The sequence below is a fragment of the Dipodomys spectabilis genome, unplaced genomic scaffold (genome assembly GCF_019054845.1).
Source record: "Dipodomys spectabilis isolate Male_0828 unplaced genomic scaffold, ASM1905484v1 ptg000203l, whole genome shotgun sequence".
Lineage (NCBI taxonomy): Eukaryota > Metazoa > Chordata > Mammalia > Rodentia > Heteromyidae > Dipodomys > Dipodomys spectabilis.
In genome coordinates, this window is record NW_024870880.1 from 1,883,752 (window position 1) to 1,904,567 (window position 20,816).

Below are 20,816 nucleotides of genomic sequence, written 5' to 3' on the forward strand. Positions count from 1 at the left end.
ACTACTTAATCCATACTACCATTTCCAGTATTTTTGCTTTTTATTGGCAATATGAATATCACAGATATTGCTGCTTGTTGCTTGAGATCTCTTCGAATCTGAATCCTCAGATCTCCGCCTCCTACGTAGCTGGGATTACAGGTGTGAGGCACCAGTACTCTGAGAAATGCATTCATTTAGTCATGATATGCGGCAAATCACCACAAATGTATTTGTTTGTCCATTAAATACCAACAATAGTAGGACATAAGTTTGGTAGCTTGGGTGTAGTTTGTCTCTAGCAGCTGCTCACTTTCTACCAGGGGCCACCAGGCTATAGTCTCTCATGGAATGTAGGGATCTCTTCCAAGCTTAAGGGATGCCTGGTATGCTTTAGGTTCTGTGGTTGTGAGTCTGTGTTTCTGGTCCCCTATCATACAACCACTTTTGTCAGCTCCTAGACACCTCCATACTTTATTGACAAACATATTCTCCTTACTGTTTGATTCATTCTGTTGGCGTCACTGACTTCTAGAAAGGCCTTATTTTGCACTCACTCCTTGGAAGTAACTCACACCCAAATCTTGTGGGAACTAATTACATTTGTAGAATCTCTTTAATTTTGTTGTCTAGCAGGGCATATTGTGGGGTTAGATCCTTCCCAGACTGGAAGATAAAAGATATCCCAAGGTTCTGACTTGTGTATCACTTGATACACATAAAAAGCTATTTATTAGCTGGGCAGCGGTGGCTCATTCCTGTTATCCTAGCTACTCTGGAGGATGAGATCTGAGGCTCCCAGTTCAAAGCCAGCCATGGCAAGAAAGCCTGAGAGACTATTATCTCCCATAAACCACTTAGAAAACTGGAAATGGCACTGTGGCTCAAGTGGTGGAGCACTCGCCTTGAGCTGAAGAGCTGATGGACAGCGCCCAGGCCCAGAGTTGAAGCTCCACGGCTTAAAACCTACGTAGAAAAAGCTATTTACTATTCTAAGTGTCCTCAATTTCAGACACTGGTAATGTTGAGTTATTCTTTGATTTTTAGCCAATGAAGTGTGAAATTTAAGAAAAGGAAAGATAGTTCCTTTGGTGGAGTGGAAAACAATTCAGCAGTTATAGGGAATGAAAGGCAGTTAGGAGTAAAACTGAGGATAGATTCAAGAGCAGTGGCAGTGACTTCAGAGATGGGACAGAGGTAAACATGACAGATATATTTTAAAAAGAGATTATGTGGCTGAGAATGTGGTTTAGTGGTAGAGTGTTTGTCCAGCATGCATGAAGCTCTGGGTTTAATTACATAGTACCACATAAAAAGAAAAAGCCATAAGTGGCACTGTGGCTCAAGTCATAGGGTGCTAGTCTTGTGCAAAAAAGAAGCTCAGTGACAATGCCCAGGCCCTGAGTTCCTGCCCCAGGATTGTCAAAAAATAAAAAGAGAGAACATGTTAATAATGGATGAGAGAGGGATGCAGAGAACAAATTCATCACTGAATTTTTCCTCTATTTCAAAATCAAGACATCATTGCAGAGACAATAATGGAGCATAAAGATGGTCCAGAGAGAACATATCTTATGGAGAAATACAAGAATTTTACTGCAACTGTCCTGTACAGATAATCCATTAGACATAATTGTGACTCTAAATAGCACAAGAGCTCATTGTAATAGCACAAGTGTTATCTGTAGATTTTGTATGGGTGCTGGTCTTTAACCTTGATAAGAGCCTAGGTGCTATTCCTATTTTTTCCTCGAGAATATTACTGTATTACTTAAGCCACAGCTCCTCTTCTGACATATTTGGTGATTAAGTGGACATAAGCGTGTCATGGACTTTTCTTGACTCACCTGGCTTAACAGTGTTATCTCAAAATCTCAGCATTCTGAAGAGCTAGGATTACAGTTGTGAGCCACTAGCACGCAGAGAACCATTTCTTTTTCAGTGAAAGGAATTAGAATGCAGAATCATCAGAAAGATTCACCCTCAGTACAAAATAAATCATCAAGACCAGTTCACGAATACACACACACACACAAGCACACAAACAAACACACATAAGCTTCTCAGGGGTCTGTATCTCTTTCCCCAAAGGAATAGTATATTCTAAGGGTTAAATTGTGCTGTCACAGGCTCTAATCCCAGATATTGAGAGTTAGAGGTATAGGAGGATGGGGTAATGAGGGTGGCTTGAGTGAAGTTAGCACAAAACTATATGAAAAGCCAACTGAAAAAGAAAAAAAAATGGTTGGGGGAATGCAGGCACAATTGGTAGCGTATTTGCCTAGTAAGTGTAAGGCTTTCAGTTTATTCCTCAGTTCCATGAAAAAGACAAAAAGAATAGCATCTCAGTCCATTTTGTCATGGTTTAACAAAATCCTTGAAGCTGTATACTTCATACGGAAAAAAGGTCTATTTCAATCACAATAATAGTGGATGCAATGTCTAAATAGCATGCTAGCACATGGGCTATGGCCCCCTAGGTGCATCATATCACAGAGGACCTTTGCATCATGGCATGTGCTAGAATGACGATGATGTTAGTCCCTTCAGAGTTGATGAGATGACATTAATCTATTTATGACTGAAACCTCTCTTAAAGGTTCCACCTCCTGACACTGCTACATTGAGAAGTTAAGCTTCAGTGTGAGATTTGATGGTGACAGACCATCAACAGGCTTCTGACAGAGGCAGGTGCGACCATTGGAAGCCGAAGTCATTCATAAACTAGGCACCTTGGACAACTGCTTCAATCTCTTTGATTCTGATATTTTCTGTATTTGGGGCCATCTCACAGCTAGGATCCATCGAGTTCATGTCTGTTCCATGTGCCAGCTTGTTATGCTGAGTGTGATATAAGCTGTTAAACAATAGGGAGAACAAGGACGGAGATGGACACAAAAATGGAGGTTTGGCATTCTTCATGACACTTAATTAACATTAATAGATTTTATAGGTAAGTCATTAGAAAGCTGTATGTCATTATACAATACTTACATAGAGCCATGTAATACCTACTGTATGACATGGAAAGATACCTTGTAGAGCAGCCTGTTTACACATAATACAGACAATCCTATGAACACAAAGGATGGGAAAAAAATAAGTTCTGGCCTACAAAATTAATTGTCAACCTGAGTCAAAGCACACACCCTGAAAACATTACTGGAAGGAATAGGAGAAACCCTAGTTCTCCTTGGCACAGGCTGAAATTTTCTTAATAGACACCCAGAAACAGAACAAATCAAAGAAAGGTTGCACAAATGGGGATTGCATGAAAGTGCAGAGCTTGTGCATGGCATAGGACATAGCTGGCAAAATCAATAGAAATCTCGTGGATTAGGAGAAAATCTTCACTAACCATACAACAAACAAGGGTCCCATATCTAAAACATGCTTGGAACTCAAAAAATTAAATACCCCTACAACAAATCCTCAAATAAACAACTGCCTGATAAATAAGTGGGCTAAAGACTTAAAGAGAAAATTCTCTGAAGAGGAAATAACAATGGCCAATAGCCACATGAAGAAATGTTCAACTTCTCTAGCCATAAAAGAAATGCAAATCAAAACAACATTGAGATTCCACCTTTCCCCTGTTAGAATAGCTATAAATAAGAAATATAATAATAGATGTTGGAAGGGATGTGGCCAAAAGGGAACTCTACTGCATTGTTGGTGGGAGTATAAATTTGTTCAATCACTTTCGAAAACAGTATGGAGTTTCCTCAAAAGATTCCACATAGAGCTCTCCTATGACCCAGCTATCCCACTTTCGGTCATTTACCCAACTGATCACAAATAAGGCCATACTAAAGCTACCAGCACAGCTATGTTTATTGCAACATTATTTATCATAGCTAAGATATGGAACCAACCCAGATGCCTTTCAGTAGAGGAATGGATCAAGAAAATGTCATATATATATATATATATATATATATATATATATATATATATATATATATATATATATATATATATATATATATATATATATATATATATATAAATTCTATGCCTCCATCAGAAAAAATGACATCGCCCAATTTGTTAGGAAATGGAAAGTCTTGAGATAAAAATATATTAAGTGAAGTAAGGCATGTCCAATGAAACATAGGTCCCATGGTTTCCCTTATTTGCAATAACTAGTACATGTCTAGGACAAGCAGAAAAGGTCAAAATCTATGTACATATGACTAGATAAGATGAAGTTAAGTGAAATAAACCTCAAGATAAGGAAGCAAGGAGTTTTTCCTTTCTTGCTATTGTTTCTAACCTATTTATAAGGTATCATGTGATTTTTGGTTGCTTTGTATATTCCTCCCCTATGGTATAAACCCTGTTTTCACTATATTTGATTCTGGTAACCTGCATCTTGTACATATACTTCTCTAATTCGGGGACGGTAAGGGAAAACACAAAATAGTTAATTAAGGATACAGGTTGACCCATTGTAAAAATTTGATGTACAAGACACTACCTTGAAAATGACCTTTACAACATTGGGAGTGGTAGTTGTTTAGGTGGGAGGGAAGGGATGGTAGGGGAAAAAAAAAGGAGGAGGCAACAATGCTTGATAGGAAATGTACTCATTACCTTGCTCATGTAACTGAAACACCTCTGTACAGTATTTTTATAATAAAACACATTGAAAATTAATTTTATATATGGTAATGGGTCAGTACAAGGACTTGAATTTATGGGCCTTCCACTTACTTTCACACTTCCACCTGGGATCTGTATCTGTGTTTAAGTTTTTATTAATCTTTTTGTAAACGATAAATCTAGTAACACTGTCCCCTAATGTTTGTATGAAATAAGTTTTGGAAATTTTGCAAGGACTTAAGTCTTTTATGTTACATTCATCATTCTACTATCTTTCACTTTCTAATGTTCCTTGGAAGTTAAAGACAGGCTCTCTGTTGCATTTATTAGGAAATGTTTTGCCTGGACCCAGTCTATAATCCTAGCACCTAAGGAGGCTCAGATGAGGAGAATGTTGGCTTGAAGCAAAAGCAGAGAATTCCATGAAACTCCATCTCCAAAATTATGTATATTTACGCATATATAATTACAGATAACATATTTAATATGTAATATATTTGTGAAATATATACATATGTACATACTATATATCTGCAGAAGATGGGCACACTGAAACAATTGAAGGCACTGATTTAATTTCACTGCTGTCATTCTACTTTAATGATTTCCTTGAATGTCCTGTCCAATATAGATTTGTACATATCAGGCAGGCTGTACCCCATCACATATGAGTGCAAGAATAATAGGGTTTAGCTTATTACATAGTAGCTCATCAGGACAGAGGAAATATTCCTCAACTTGGTTGAACCAATCTTTATTGTTTGTTCCATACTGTGCCTCTCCTTTGGGTCTGCAGTTTTCAGTTTCAAGATAATATTTTGTTCTTTTGGAGACAAGTGAATGGAGAAATGTATGTGACCTCCAAGACAATTACCTCTATCTGGCTAAAATTCATATATTCAAATGGGAAATGTGCCATCCCCATAGAATACAAATGAGGACTGCCAAACACCAGATGTCTACATTGCAACCATTGTAATTTCCATGCAGGAATATTTTATAGGGACAAAATTAAGGTACCAAATATGTCCTTCAGCAACTACCCTTGGGAAATCCTCATGCTCATGCTAAAGTCATTGACCTTCACATTGCCTTTGTCATCCAAAACGATGTTATTGGGTTTAATGTCTCAGTGTTCATTTATATATTCATTAAAGTAATGCACAGTACTCACAATCTGAACAATCTCGTGACTTCATTCTTGAATAGGTGTTATGATTTTCACATATATGTCAGGAGGTCTATAGATGGTCAGTTCCACTGCCAGGTATTGATGCTCATCCTTTTCCCTCACCTGGTATGACCTAATCATGTGTGAGTGATGGAAAAACGTAATAATATCCATCTAATTTTTTTATTTTTTTGTGTGTCTTAGGGCTTGAAGTCTGGGCCTAGGCACTGTGGCTGATCTCCTCAGGTTAAGTCTAGTCCTCTACCACTTGAGCGACAGCACCACTTCCAGCTTTTTCTGTTCTTGTGGATGCGAGGCAAACATCTACCACTGATCCACAATCCCGGCCTGTCCATCTCATATTTGATCTGACAATTGTTGAACTCTCCTTTTAGGATTATTTTCATTACCACCTTAGTGTCTATGAGGTGGTGCTAGGCCAACTTTACATATCCATAGCTACCATAGTCAATGATCTCCTCCTTCACACTGTATTGTTCAGGGAAAATCTCCTGCTGTAGCCAATAATCTCCTTCATACTGTCTTGTTCAGTGAAAATCTCCTTTTCCTAAGAGCTTGAGGATAATTCACTGTGTTCCCCCATCTTTTGCTAGGATGGCAAGAAGTAAAGCTACCTAAATTTAGCTAAGCAAATAACAACCCCAGAGCAATAACCAAAAGGAAATACTCAAACCCAAACAAAACATAGCCCCCCTCCAAATAAAAAAAATACCACACACTCAATGTAGAACTGAGTCCAGCAGGTCACCAGGAAATCTCAGCACTTTAATGGACTGCAGAGGCCACCTACAATGGCTGCAATGGACCAATCACAGGTTGGCATGAACCCACTGGCTCTTTTAGTCTTGAGCCTGTAGGACTGTTGCCAAGGTTTCTACAGGTATGCGAGGCGCACAGAATGATGCCATTGCTACAGCCATGGCAGTGTTGCAGGAACTACAAGGGCATCAGCCAATGACTTCTGTCCTTAGTGGCTGCCAGGTCCTAGTGTTTGATCCCAAAATTTTGTCCTTCAGTACTATCCATGTCCTCATGTGTGATTCTGTTAGAACGCTGGCCATGTGCAGGAGCCAAACATACACCAGTGGCTTCCATTCAACATATGTGCAGGTCTTGGAACTTGCTCCAACAATTTAAAAACAAAGTGAATTCTTATGTATTTTTAGGTGCAGAGGGTACATGACAAAGGGTCCAATTGGAAATTTTCACTAAAGTGGATCCAGATTTTTTTTTGAACTTGACAATAAAGAGAAAATTCAAAGAATTAGTTAAGGCATATGAGGTGTCCGTATTTGTTGAATTATAACCCCCTTACACAACTGCTTAAAATAACATTAAAGTCTTTATTTGTTATGGACTTTATGTATTGTTGGAAACATACAATAGATCATTTTTGGTCTTTAAAAATCGTAATATCAGAGCCGGCCACTGGTGGCTCACGTCTGCAATCCTAGCTACTCAGAAGGCTGATACCTGAAGATCACGGTTCAAAGCCAGAATATGCAGGAAAGTCCGTGAGACTCTTTTCTCCAATAACCCACCAAAAAACCGGAAGTGGCACTGTGGATCAAGTGGTAGAGTGTTTGCCTTGAGCTGAAGAGCTGAAGGATAGCTCCTAAGCCCAGAGTTCAAGCCCCATGACCAACAAAAAAATAAATAAAAAGTTATAATATCAGTATGCACTTTGGTGTTTTCTTAATGGAATCCAAGATTAGCCCTATAGCTCTTGAGAGGAACTAAAACAATAACACACGTTTGAATAATAACATATAACAATAACATGCGTTTGAAAGAAGGCAGGAAGGATCAGCCTACTGCAAAGTGACTATTGCCAGAATGAAACCCCTATAGAAATACTTTTTTTCCTTTTCAATATTTACTAATAAAATCCATCCTTGTATTAATGGCAATACATTACTACTTTAATATAAATTAAGCACGTTCTCTATTCAACTCAGTAAATTTTGACAACTATTTAATTATGTAATCCTGAGTCCCTTATAAAGTCAATAAGTTGGCACTTTTGTCATTTACCTTAAAATGCAATGTAACTAAGACCAAGAAAGTTTTATAGTTAGGTGGGTCATGAAAGCAGCTGTTTTCTCACATAAAAATTAAATCCAGTAGGATACTTCATGGAATCCAAAATCTGAACAGCTGCTCTAACTTTTGGATTTTAAAGACCTCATCAATTTACTCAAGATATTCAAGGTCTTTTTCTTTAAATCTAGAATGATTGATGTTAAAAGAATAGTGATATCACTTCAGAATTATCTGATACTGTAGCAAAATGCCTTATGCCATACAGCTCCATGAAACGGGTTATTAACATCTATAAGAGTGAGAGAAAAGAGAGCATCATCCTTTCCAAAGACAGTTTCTTAACAGATAGTTTACATCTGCATTCTTGAAATCCATAAGGCAGTGTGCTGATATGCTCAAAGTGAAGAACAAAGGTTGGAGTAGGGAACTTATGTAATAGAACCCCTGCCTAGAATATTGGAGGTCATCAGCTTGAACTCTCCTACGGCCAAATCCATCAGTATTCCTTTAGAGAAAGAGTTATAGCTGTGTATTTCAATTTCATTGTGATGTTATAAAAAATTCCTTAAGCCGTAAGAAAGCCCCCATTTGACCACAGGTGTGCATTGTAGGAAAAAAGATAAATCAATAAAAGCAAATTCAAATATTCTGAGACACTTACAAAAGTTCTGGACATCATTTTCTCTTGGGCTGCTGCTGTGCAGGCCCAATATTTGATCTGAAGTGAAACTTGGAATTACAAAACTTAAAACCCAAAGTCTAGTAACCTCTAAATGGCCTGTGTAACTCCTTAGTTCTCATACCTGACACTGTGACTTAGTGGGAAAGGCAGAGAGCAGATTTCCAGCTATTGCAGACTTCTTCCATAGTGAACAATGAGCTACCATCTTCAGTCATGTGGTTCCAGCACAGACTTGGTTGAGGTCTTTGAACCTGAGTGTAGAAGTTTGACTCTCCATAGTGTGAATTGGAAATTTGGCCTCTTAGTAAGATAGGTTTGGAGGACCTTGGGTAACTGTGGGCTAGTCTATTTTTAATAGCTTCTGCTTTGTGCACATTTGGTTTAAATGCAGAGATACATAACTAACTAGTAGGAGTGGTCAACCTAGGGTAGAGCAAGAGAGCCACAGGAGAGGGACAGAGATCAAACTCATGCCGTCTGCCATTTTATGCTGCTTCAATTGACATGTTCTGCATGAATTTTAGTAATTCAAGAATAAAAACTATGGGTTGGGAAGGTGGCTCAGTGGTAGAGTGCCTGCCTTGCATGCATGAGGCCCTGGGTTCCATTCCTCAGCACCATATAAGCAGAAAAGTGCCCGAAAGTGGCTCTGTGGCTCAAGTGGTAGAGCTCTAGCTTTGAGGTGAAGAACTGAGGGACATCGTCCAGGCCCAGAGTTCAAGCCCACGATTTCCCCCTCCAAAAAAAGAATAAAAATTAACATTACATATAGATTTTTCAATTGCCTCTTTGCTTCTGACAAAAATTAAAAGTAAAAATGAATTTAAATGGAAAGGCAGTATGGTAAGAGCAGGGAAAAGTAATGGAGAAATGATTGTGGACAGTTCCTGAAGTCCAATCAGGAGGCTTTATTTACCAACAATGGGAAATAAAATGAAACTATGTAACAAGAGAGGGCCTGCCTGCTTTTTCTCAGCAACAATGCAGCCCTGTCTGCTTTCCTTAGCAACAGCCCTGCCTGTCTTTCCTCATTTATGCCAGAGCCAAAGGGCTCAGTATACCATGACTAAGGGAGGATGTTAGAGCTGTCTTTGTAAGATGAAAAAGAACAAGCCCTGGATCCCTGGATATGTCTGGAAACCTAGAAAGCCTCTGGAGCCTTAAACTTTTAGGCCTTTAGATACCAGTCTTCCACAGAAATTAAACATTTAGACAGAAAGCCAAGATGTGCTCTGAAGTATGTAGATTCCCTTACTCAAAGAACATAAAGACCTCCCAATGACACAGTCCTCCCTGCAAACAACAGCCCTTCCTAGTGAGCCTCAGGGATTAGAAGGCACATTAATCTTTTCTACCTTCCAGAAACCAACCCACACCCCGAGGGCACCATGACAGCAGGAAGGGAGGGCTCATCCCTGTCACAAACCAAGGATGAAGCTCAGAGGAACACACATAATCTCATAATGTACTCAGACCTCCTAAAATTCCAACACCTTCCAGAAGGTGTTGGATCAAAAAGATCAAGCTGTCATGCCCAGCTCTAAAGCCCAAACTTCCCACCCAGTGTGAGCCCAATTGAGTGACGTACAAGCCAAGTAAGGCTCTCTGATAAATTTCCTAAAACCATTAGACTCCATGCCAGCATGATGTTACTTGTCTTCTGGTGACAAAGCCTCGGGATCTTTCAAGAGAGAAGCTGTCATGACCTTAACTCCACCTGCCATGGGCAGTTCAGCAAGCTTTACTCTTTTGCTCCCTCAGCGACTGGTTTAATTTTGGGATAATCTCAACAACACAGTCTCCTAATACCACTGTCCCCAAGGGGAGACTCTCCATCCAACCAAACAGTCAAACAAACTGGAGGTGTTCTCTTTGGGCAGGACAGACCAGCCTATTTCCAGGGGCTCCCCTTCCCCCTAGATGCCTTGGAAGGGGCATCTGCTCCCTCCTGCAGCAGACCTGCAATTCCTCCCAGACCTGCACTGACCACAGCAGCTTCTAGACAGCTGGACACTGCATGTCCAAGTTAGGAGAGGTGCTGTCTCCAAGTTCTATGATTCAGGAGATGCTAGGCAGTTTTTTGTGCTGCCAGGTGTGCCAGGTTGAGGACTCTGCAAAGCCAACCAGCAAGGTTTCACCTACCAGCCTGCCCAGTGTGCAGCTGGCCAAGCCTGGTGTCTGCTTGGGCTCATGTATCCCTAGAACTGCAGAGTTAGGGAACCTTCAGATTCCCCCTGCCAGAGCCAGCATTGAATTGCCCACAAAGAGCACCAACTGCTCCTGGTCCATCTACTGCTGTCTTTAGCAGTTTCCCCCCACTAGCATGGGACTCTCTGGTGCAACCAGTCTTAGTGGGATATTTCTGGGTAGCAAGCACGCATCACTTTTCATTTGTAAGCCAGCAGACTACTAATACAGGCTCATCATCTGCCCCGTGCCAACCTGGACAGCCCTGCCCCTCCCAGCTTCATTGTCCACCCTGTGTTTAGGGGCCCCCTGAGCTCAGGTTCTGCTCCCGAACCTGCCCATATATTCTGAAAAGAGCCCAGAGAAATACTTGGCCTTTTTTGTGCCCCAGAAGTCAGGCCACAGTGAGGCTTATTCAACTCCTGCCTTGCTCCAAGCATATCCTCCAACAGAAGAACACCCCCAGGCTCCACTGCAGACTTCTGATAGGTAAAACAAGAGGCTGTCCTTGTACTGTCCACAGTCACTAGCCAACAGTTCTGTCAAAGGGGCATCTGCTAAGGCCTCCCAAGTGGATACAGGGGCTCTGACATCAAGACAGGGGCAGGCAACATCCATGCAGGTTGACTTTGGAGAAGCTCCACTTCCAGGTACAGACCTCGTGGCCTTTGAATCAGATCATGACATTGCAAAAGATCACAGCACACACTAGAAGAACCCAATAAGCAATGACCCTGTGCTCAAAAACCTGACAGAGGTGGGAAATCAGAGAGAGAGAGAGAGTCTAGCTGTGCTTTGATGCTTTTTCAATATCCTTGCCAAGAAAAGCATACTTTTATCTAGAAATAAAGAGGAAAACTTTGAACTCTAATATAGATCAATTAAACTTCCTACCATAAACAATCACAAAAGTGGAAACTGTGTGATAATAAATGTATGTATATAAATGTATATGTAATATAAATATGTAGGTATGTATATGTATATTAAAATATACAATTTGAATATATATGTATAATTTATATATGTTTAAAGTACAGAGGGAAAAAAGTAATACATAGTATTTGAAGGAATAATAACCAATACCCTCCCAATTTTGATTGAACGCATGAACCCTTCTATGCAGGAATCTAGCAGCTCAAAAAGTCAATTAACATAATTACCCAGGTCCACACTAAGACACATTTTAATTAAATAAAGACAGAAAACTTCCCAAAGCACAGAGACAACTCATCACACCCAAGTAAACTTCAATGATATTATGAAAAATTTCTCATGAGAAAATAGGTTAACTATTGGACAGCAAGGGCAACAAATTGAAAGTGCTAAAAAGACATATCGAAAACCCACCTTTCTAACAAATATACTTCTTCCAAATGTAAGAGATGAGCTAAGTACCTACCGATGGCTAAGGCCTATAATCCTTACTACTCAGGAAGGTGAATTGTGAGGATTGTGGCTCAAATCCAGCCTGGAACTTGTCTTTCAGGAGGAAGTTTTAGGACACAGGTGTCCTTGAGAAGGAGGGAGGCCTTGTGCAGGGCCATTGCTGGAACAAGACATAGGATAAGGTGGCCATCAAGAATGGAGGCTATTAGCTAGTGTCACCACTGAAGCAATTTATAATATGCAGTAGTCCTCTAGAAAATCAGAGGATTTTGACCACTGTCCTAGTGGTTTCAGAAATGCCATGATAAAGACCAGAGCAACTTCAAACCCACCTGGAGTCCTTAGTAACAGTCTTTGAGGCCTAAGAGGTAGAGTGTCAATTTTGGCAGGCTGTGATTGGTCCACTATTTTTGGGACCTCACTGGCCCAGACTCTGATTGGTCCATTTCCTCCATGATATCACTATGCCTGGTTGTGATTGCTCCAGGGTGTGAGGCCATGCAGGATATATAGGAAGCCACCATGTTCCAACCTATGTCAGTTAACAGATCTGGGAGATCTTGCTTGAGGGCCCGCTGGACTGACTCAAAGCTGATTGTTTTGCTTGTGGGGACTGGTTGTTGTTTGGATTTTGGTATTTCTTTTTACTGTTTCTGGGTTTTCCAATATTTTATTTAGTTTATTTTAGGTAGGGTTGCTACCTGCCATAATAGCAGAAGGATGGAAGAACACAAAGAATCAAGCTCAAGCTCCTTGAAGGAAGAGATCAAGGAACAATACCAGATGAAAGAGCTCATCCACAAAGGTACCTATGGACAAGTGAAGCTGGCACATCCCTAACTCACAGACAAGGATGTGGCATTTAAAATACTCTAGAAGTGAGAGTCCTCATCATTGGATAAAGAATGAAGTGAACATTTTTAAGACGGTATGGCACAAACACATCATTAGGTTGTACTAAGTGATGGAGAAGGAAGAGTATGTATGTCTCATCATGGAACTGGCCATTAGGGGATACCTCTTGGGGTGGATCTGAAAATCCTGCCATCAATATGAGGATTAAACCAGGAGGCTCATCATACAAATTGTAAGTGTTGTTCACCACCTATACCAAAACAGAATCACACACGACCTTAAGTCCAACAACATCCTATTGGACACCAAAGGCAATATCAAGGTCAGTGGTTTGAGTCTGAGCATCTGGCTCACCCCGGGGCAATTCCTAACCAATGTATGTGGTGCTGTGCTATTCTATCCCCCTGAAATATTCCTCGAAGGAAGAAATGATGCCAGGTGCAAGGGAGACTGAAATCTGAGGATCAGGGTTCAAAGCCAGCCCAGGTTGGCTCTACCATCTGAGCAGATTCATACTGATACCAAAGACTAATTTGAGGAGGAGATGGCAGAGGACAGAGTTGGCTAGCAAAATAGCTACCACTCTTCTCAGAACAAGCTGCTGAATTTGGGCCTAGGAACAGAGCAGTTCCAGCCAAGTGTGGAGAGCCCTAAGAGATATCAAAGATAACCTCACTTGAAAGCCAGGAGGCTGTTATTGGGATGGGAGAGATTTGTAGGGGGTCTACTAAAAAAATATTTGTAAGTGGGACCCAAGAATGGAGATCAAAATATAGTTTGCCCAGCAACGCCCTCAGTCTATCCCAGAAGACAGGTGGACCAACTGTCTTAGGATGGATTCCAGACAAGGGACACCTTGTACTGCACTGATAAACTGACATTGTAGTTATTAAAGCATATAATTTTTGTGCATTATATCAGTTCCTTCCACATGCAAAACGATTTGAATTATATTTAAACTACACCTTAGTCTTTAAAAATGTAGTTTGATTTATTTTATTCTATGTTATTCAAGATGAGTCTCATTATGTAGCCAAGACTGTTCTTAACTTCATAATTCTACTGCCTAGGTACAGATGTGTACCTCCATGTCATCCATCATACTATAATATGCACCTTTACTTAAGTGTTAATATCATATTTATCCCTTGGCAGTACTGGGGTTTTGATTCAGAGGCTGCTTGGTAAGCAAGTGCTCTACTCCTGCCCCAGTCCTTGCTCTTCATTTTACTTTAGATGAGCTCTTATTGTGTTATTTCGTTTGGGTCTTTATCAGACTGTGATTGTAATGTATTTTTCTGCTGGGAAGCTGACATCTAACTCAGATAGTTCAAACCCTTTTTGTCTTTTTATAGTTTTAGTAAATATATTTTTTTATAATAAAGATGGTACACAGAGTCATTACAATTATATGTCATTTTAAAATTCAAAACCTTATTTTAAAAGAGTTAACATGCATATAATCACTAAAATTTATCTCTAGAAAAAATGACTACCAGAATAAATGTTTTTGAAGGCTGGGTCAGTGGCATTTGGTATTGTTCTCACTTCAGCTCTAGACAATGCTATATAGTTCAAGACCTGCATGGCCTAAATAAAACCAAGTAAAAAGTTAAAAAAAAAATGATCCTTTAGGGCACAGCTGTGGAAGGTTTGAAATACTTTTGTACATTTTACTGACCATTTGTACATTTCTGTGGTGATGAAAGTGATATAGCAATTATGTTAGAATTTGACACATTCTTCTAACATAGCATAGCATTACCACATGACCCAGCAATTCCGTTGCTCATTGTATACTCAAAAGAACTGCAAACAAAAACCAATAGCTCACATGCCAACGATAACATCAGCAATGTTTACAATAGTCAGGAGTTGTAAACACCTGGAGTGTCTATCAGATGAATAGGTTTATAAAACGTGAGGTATGCATAAATGATGACTCATCCACAAAAGGCTGCAATTAATATATATTTGTCATCGATGGACACAAAAATAATCTATTATGTGAAATATATTGACTAAACCATTTCATAAGAGAAAAATGGAAGAATAAAAGTTTCTGGGGCAGGTCATTGAGGGTGATTAATACTCAATGATTGTGTGGATTCCATCATTATTGAAAAGAAAGTTCACGAACAGAGGTAATGGTTACAAAGTAGTGTGGATATAATTAATATCACTGAATTGTATTCCTTCCTAGCAATCATAAGGCCCTGTTTTCAACCCCCTGCACATCCAAAAAAAGAAATGCTAAATTGTCCTTCTGTTACTTGCCTTGAGTGGTCGGTGCTCTTCTACTGTTATGATTGTATTCCTCAGAGGCTCTCTGGTGGATCTCTGATGTTTATTCATTCTCTTACATATGACCCATCATTTGAATATTGAGGTTGAGTTTTAAAGGATTTGTGAATTAAAATGAGGGCAGTGGCTGTAGTTTAACTCGAGGCTAAAGAAGGAAGATCCCTATTCAGACAAGGCTGCATAGAAAGGTCATTTCCAAATCACCATACTAGTGCTGAAACTGGAGGGACAATTGCTTGTAAGCATTTACAAGTGAGAGAAAAATAAGAGATAAGTTTCTGATAACATTAGATTTTGGTCATGTCAGTTTAGATTTAATATTTGCATGAATTTTAAAAATTTTTCCTTTCCCCTTACTTTCAGTATATTATTTTGAAATTTTGTAGTGTGTTCTTGTTTGCTGCGTTTAAAAGAAACAGTTTTCCTTTGCATCATATTAACATTTTTTGTATTACATTGTGTTATTTATTTTTGAAAGTTTTTATGGGTTTTTTTTTCTCAATCTAGAGACTGGCCACTGCCTCAGAGATTTTGCTCAGTTCTGCCAACTGAGTCACAGCGCAACTTCCAGCTTCTTTCTTTTTGAAAAATCTCAGGCAAAGCCCAGCACAACTAGGGAAGTTGAAATCTGATGCTCTTGGTTTGAAGCCAGTCTGAGCAGCAAAGTCTGAGGTTCTTTTATTTTCCATTGGTTGTGGGGCCTGAACTCTAGGCCTAGGCATTGTCCCTCAGCATTCCAGCTTAAGGTTAGCGCTCTATCAATTGAGCTGCAACACCATTTCCGGCTTTTTTTGTATATGTGGTTCTGAGGAAACAAATCCACGTCTCATGCATGCAAGGCAAGCACTCAACCACTGAGCCAACTTCCCAGCCGGAGTCTGAGATTCTTATCTCCAATTAATCACCAAAATGCTGGAGTGGTAGGACTCTAGCCTTGAGTAAAACAGGGCAAGTTCAATTCCTCGTACTGGTAATTACATGCACAAGTCTCATGGACATTTGGTAGGTCTAGCTTTGAACTGCAGCCCTTAGATTTCAGCCTCCTGGGTAGCTAGGATTTACAGGCGTAAGCAACCAGCCTCTGTCTTATTTTAATATTTTTAACCAGCTCTTCCCTTCAACCTCAATGCTTTTTATTGCGGTCAGTAGACCTAATCTTTGGGCCTCATTGCTGTTTCTTACCTATTTTTACGGAGGGTAGGGTTTGAACTCTTGGCCTGAGTGCTGTCTTTGAGCTCTTCAGCTTAAGGTGAATGCTCGAGTTCTTCACCTACAGTGTCACTTAAGGTTTTCTGGTGGTTAATTGGACATAAGAGTCTCATGAACTTTCCTTCCCAGGAAGGCTTTGAACCGTGATCTTCATACCTCAGCCTCCTGAGTAGCTAGGATTACAAGACAGAACCACAAGTGTCCTTGTGTTTCTTAGCTTTTTGGCTCAAGGATGATATTTTACAACTTCCACAGCTCAGCTTTTAGCTTTTTTTCTGGCTTATGGACATAAGATTCTAATGTACTTTTCTGTGTAGTCTGGCTACAAACTGATCCTCAGATTTCAGATTCCTGAGGTACTCCAATTATACACATGAACCATAAAACCATTGCTCATTTTAAAATGTTAATATGTTCTTTTTTCCACTTAAAATTTTTTTTTGCATTTTTTTAAAATTTTTATTGTATATGTGCTAGTCATGGGGCTACAAATCAGAGATTGGATACAATGCCAGAGCTTTACCTTCAAGACTAGTGGCTTACCAAATGAGCCAAAGGAAAGCTTGTAGATATACTTGTTTTGTCTTGGTGCTTGAACTAAGGCCCTAGGTGCTGTCCTAAAAAGTGATTACCCAGTTTGCCATTTAAGTCACAGCTCAACTCCATTTTTTTTTAATTCTTGGTAGTTAATAGGAGATGAGCCTTATGCGAAGCCCCGAATGAATCAGTTGCCTGAAATCTGAGGATCATGGTTCAAAGCCACCCAGGGCAGGAAAGTCCATGAGACTTTTAGCTCCAATTAATCAATGAAAAGTTGGGAGTGGTGGAGCTCTATCTTTGAACAAAACATTCTCAAGCCATAGGATAGCACACAGATGCACACAGAGAGAAAGCCTTATGGACTTTCTTGTATGGTCTAACTTTGACACATGCTCCTCAGATTTCATCCTCTATTCATCCTCTCTCCGTTTAAAATTTTATTGATCCTGCGGCTTCACCTCTGACTCTGGGACCTATATCTTAGCTTTCACAATCAATGCTGGTGTTTTTAACACCTCTGCCACAGCTCAAGGTTTTGTGCTGTGTAACTGGAGATAAGAGTCTCAAGCAGGTTCCTCCCCTGGCTGACTTGACACTGCAATCCTCAGATGTCAGCCTCTTGTGTAGTAAGGATTACACACATGACCAGCAACATTTGGGTCATTTTAAAACTTTAATATGTGCTTGCTTCCACCTCCTTTTATTTTTATTATTTTTTTCATTTTTGCTTGGCCTGGGAGTAGAAATTGAATTTCAGATGCTCTCTCAGTGCATACATGGGACTAACCATAACGTTTGGCTTTTGTGGGAAAGTTAATTGGAGAGAAGAGCTATGCCAGATTCAGGAGGCTGAAAATTGAAGAAAGTCCTTAATGCTCTCTTCTCTAATTAACCACTAAAGTCTAACTTGGACTTCCTATCACTGTACAATCACTCACGACTGACCTGGTCATCTACAGACACTTTCTTGTAAATGTCATCCTTTGAAAACATGTACAATTCTATTTGTTCCTCATCTTAAGATCTAAACCTACATAGCGCTGATCTCAATTAGTCATGGAATACCAAATACGATAGGAAGACAAACCTGAGAGAGAGACATGTAATACAAAAGCAGAGCTTGCTCAGTTCCTCAGCACTCAAAGAGGGGAGGATATGGAAGGGGGGGAGAACTTCATGAGCCTTTCTACTCTTTATTTTAGCAGTGGGTTTGTGGGAAATGTGTGGTTTTATTTCAACATGAAAATATCTCAATGCATGGCGATCTTGCCTGATGGGTTTATATTTTCTGCATAAATGTTATGGAAACTCATACATAACTCTCTTTTCATCCTGCAGTAAAGGTCAAAGCAGCAGCAAACGGAGATGAAAACAGATGATCGCCAGAGTCACAACTTAAGAAGGTTTCAGAGGATGGGGATTTTCCCTTGACTCCTTTTCCACTTTCTCCTGATAGCTCGTAACTGTAGGAGACAGTTGTTTGTAGGAATTTTTGTTTTTCTCCAGATTCAAGTCTTATCTCTGCTTAGTTTGCTTCTCTATGCAGTATTTGACTTGCTCAGCTCCTGCCTGATTGCATCAACGAACTCCTCTTTCAGCTTGGTTAGTTCTTTTCTCATCTCATCTAAAATATCCTGCTTCAGTCTGTCACAGTCAAGGCTTTCTGTCTGGACCCGGTCATCACTGGGCTGGGACAAGGGTGTGGACTTATAATGGCTCATAGGACCTGTTGTCAAAAACAATCTGATTTTTTCCTTGGAGAATCTCATCTGGAGATGACGGGTGACTTGCTGCCATTCATTGTATTTGTTCTTTCCCAAGGTTTCCTGGTTGGTTCAGGTGTACTTGTTGATGAGACCTTAGAAGTTACAGGTTCTGATTCTTCATTTTTTCCTTCTATTGTTGATCCCTTTTCGGCCATTCTCCTCCTTCTGGCCATCAGGAGACTCATTTCCTCCATTAAGCTGCTACCTGCCAAGGGAACGGGTCCATTTCCACCACCCATGTCTGTTTTAGCTGACACGGAGTTCACATCTGTGAACACCGTGCAAAGAGGCATCTTCCACCCGTGACAATTTCCTAAGCTTGGCTCCAGCAATCACAGCTGCAAGTCCAGTTAAAGGACGATTGTCTTCTGAAAAGGATCCTTAAAAAAAAATCCGGATGCAGGAAGGGAGGGGCAGGAGGTGGTACAAGAGAGGGGCTTGATTAGGAAGAGGGCGTGGGGGATGAGGGCCAGAGGATAGCAGTGGGGGTGAAGGAGGAGGTTCTGGGGGAGGAGAGAATACAGAGTCCTGGGCTGGACCTGGTGGGAGTGTTGGAGGAGATGGAGGTGCAGGTGGTCCCAAGATAACACCCTGCGGGGCTGGAGCCTCCGACAGCTGAGAGGCTTCCTGAAAGCCTGGCTCAGAAGCAGAGGGGTCTCCCAGCTCAGAGTTTACAGGGGTCTCCACAAAGGCAGAGGTGGCATTACTCGGCACTCTGCTCTCTTGATCCCATTCCACTTGCTCCAGCTGCTCCATCTGCTCCGGCTCCAGCTGCTCCACCTCTCTCTTTCCAACCTCTCTCCAGCCTCTCTCTCTCTACCTTTCTCTGGTCTTTCCCTCTCCATTCTTTCTGTCTCCAGCCTGTCCCTCTCCAGCTCCTTCTGAAGTTTCTGTTCTTGCAGTTGTCTTCTTTGGATGTCCAACTCTTCTTGGGATGGGCCATTTTGAACTTGATCAGGTAGTTGTGAATTTTATCTAGGCAATTTTGGTCCTGCCTCCTGTGAATTCAGCACTTCTAAGGCATGCATCATGCAATTGCGAAGACATTAGCATCCTCTTTGCTGTCATAGTTAAGACTGTACACCTGCCTGGCATCTCGCCACTGGTGGAAGGTCTGTGTTGCTTGATTATACTTTAATCCTTTGGGGATGGCACAGCTGATCACCAACTGATGATCCTGGATCTTCCTGCCCAGCACTCTGAATGTGTTGTTGCCTGTATGGTGATAGATATGAACTCTGCTGAACCCAGTTGAACCACAGCTGGCACCCACTTTTATTGGCATCATCACAAACCAATGCAGCAGCTCTTCCCTGACAGATACTCTGTTCACTCATTGAGCCGGCGGGCCTGATGGATGCGGCACAGGAGTGCGCTCCTCTGGGATGGCAGGGTTGGCTCATTCAGTGCTTCTCTGCTACACTGGCGGCCAGCTACTCCATCACCTGCTGTCGCGCCGGTCAGGCCTGGGTTGCAGGGTAGGTGGGCTGCTTTGGCTGCCTGCTGCTGCCGCTGCTCCTGCACAGGCACCTGAGGACCACGAGGACCAAGAGGACTGCAGCCATCCCAGCCATGGGAGGAGAGTGGGGCGTGCCATGAGGCGCTGGTGCGGGGTGTGTGGAACACTCAGGCTCTGCCCTCGCCCTCGCCCTCCCCTACCACTGTCGCCCTCCCCCTTTCTTCCCCCGCATAAGTAAACTTTTATATCTTACAAAAATAACTTTTAGCTGGGGACTGGTGGCTCATGCCTGTAATCCTACTCAAGAGGCTGACATCTAGGATCACAGTTTGAAGCCAACATAGGTAGAAAAGTCTGTGAAATTCTTATCTCCACTACACTACCAAATATACTAGAAGTGTGGCTATGACTCAAGTAGTAAAGTGCTAGGCTTCATCAAATGATCTCAGAGCCCAGGCCACGAGTTCAAGCCCCTGGACTGGTACAAAAAGAAAAGTTTCATTAGTTTACATTATACTAGGATTATGGTGTGAGACACCAGTGCTGAGATTAAGAAACAACTTTTGTAGTAGCTGCCACTTTTGATCTTTTCCCTAGGAGTTTTTA

At 40.9% G+C, this 20,816-nt stretch overlaps 1 pseudogene; it reads right to left on the minus strand.

Moving 5' to 3' along the window:
* Window positions 1–18,462: 18,462 nt before the first annotated feature.
* On the minus strand, window positions 18,463–20,088 carry LOC122122050 (annotated as a pseudogene).
* Window positions 20,089–20,816: the final 728 nt, after the last annotated feature.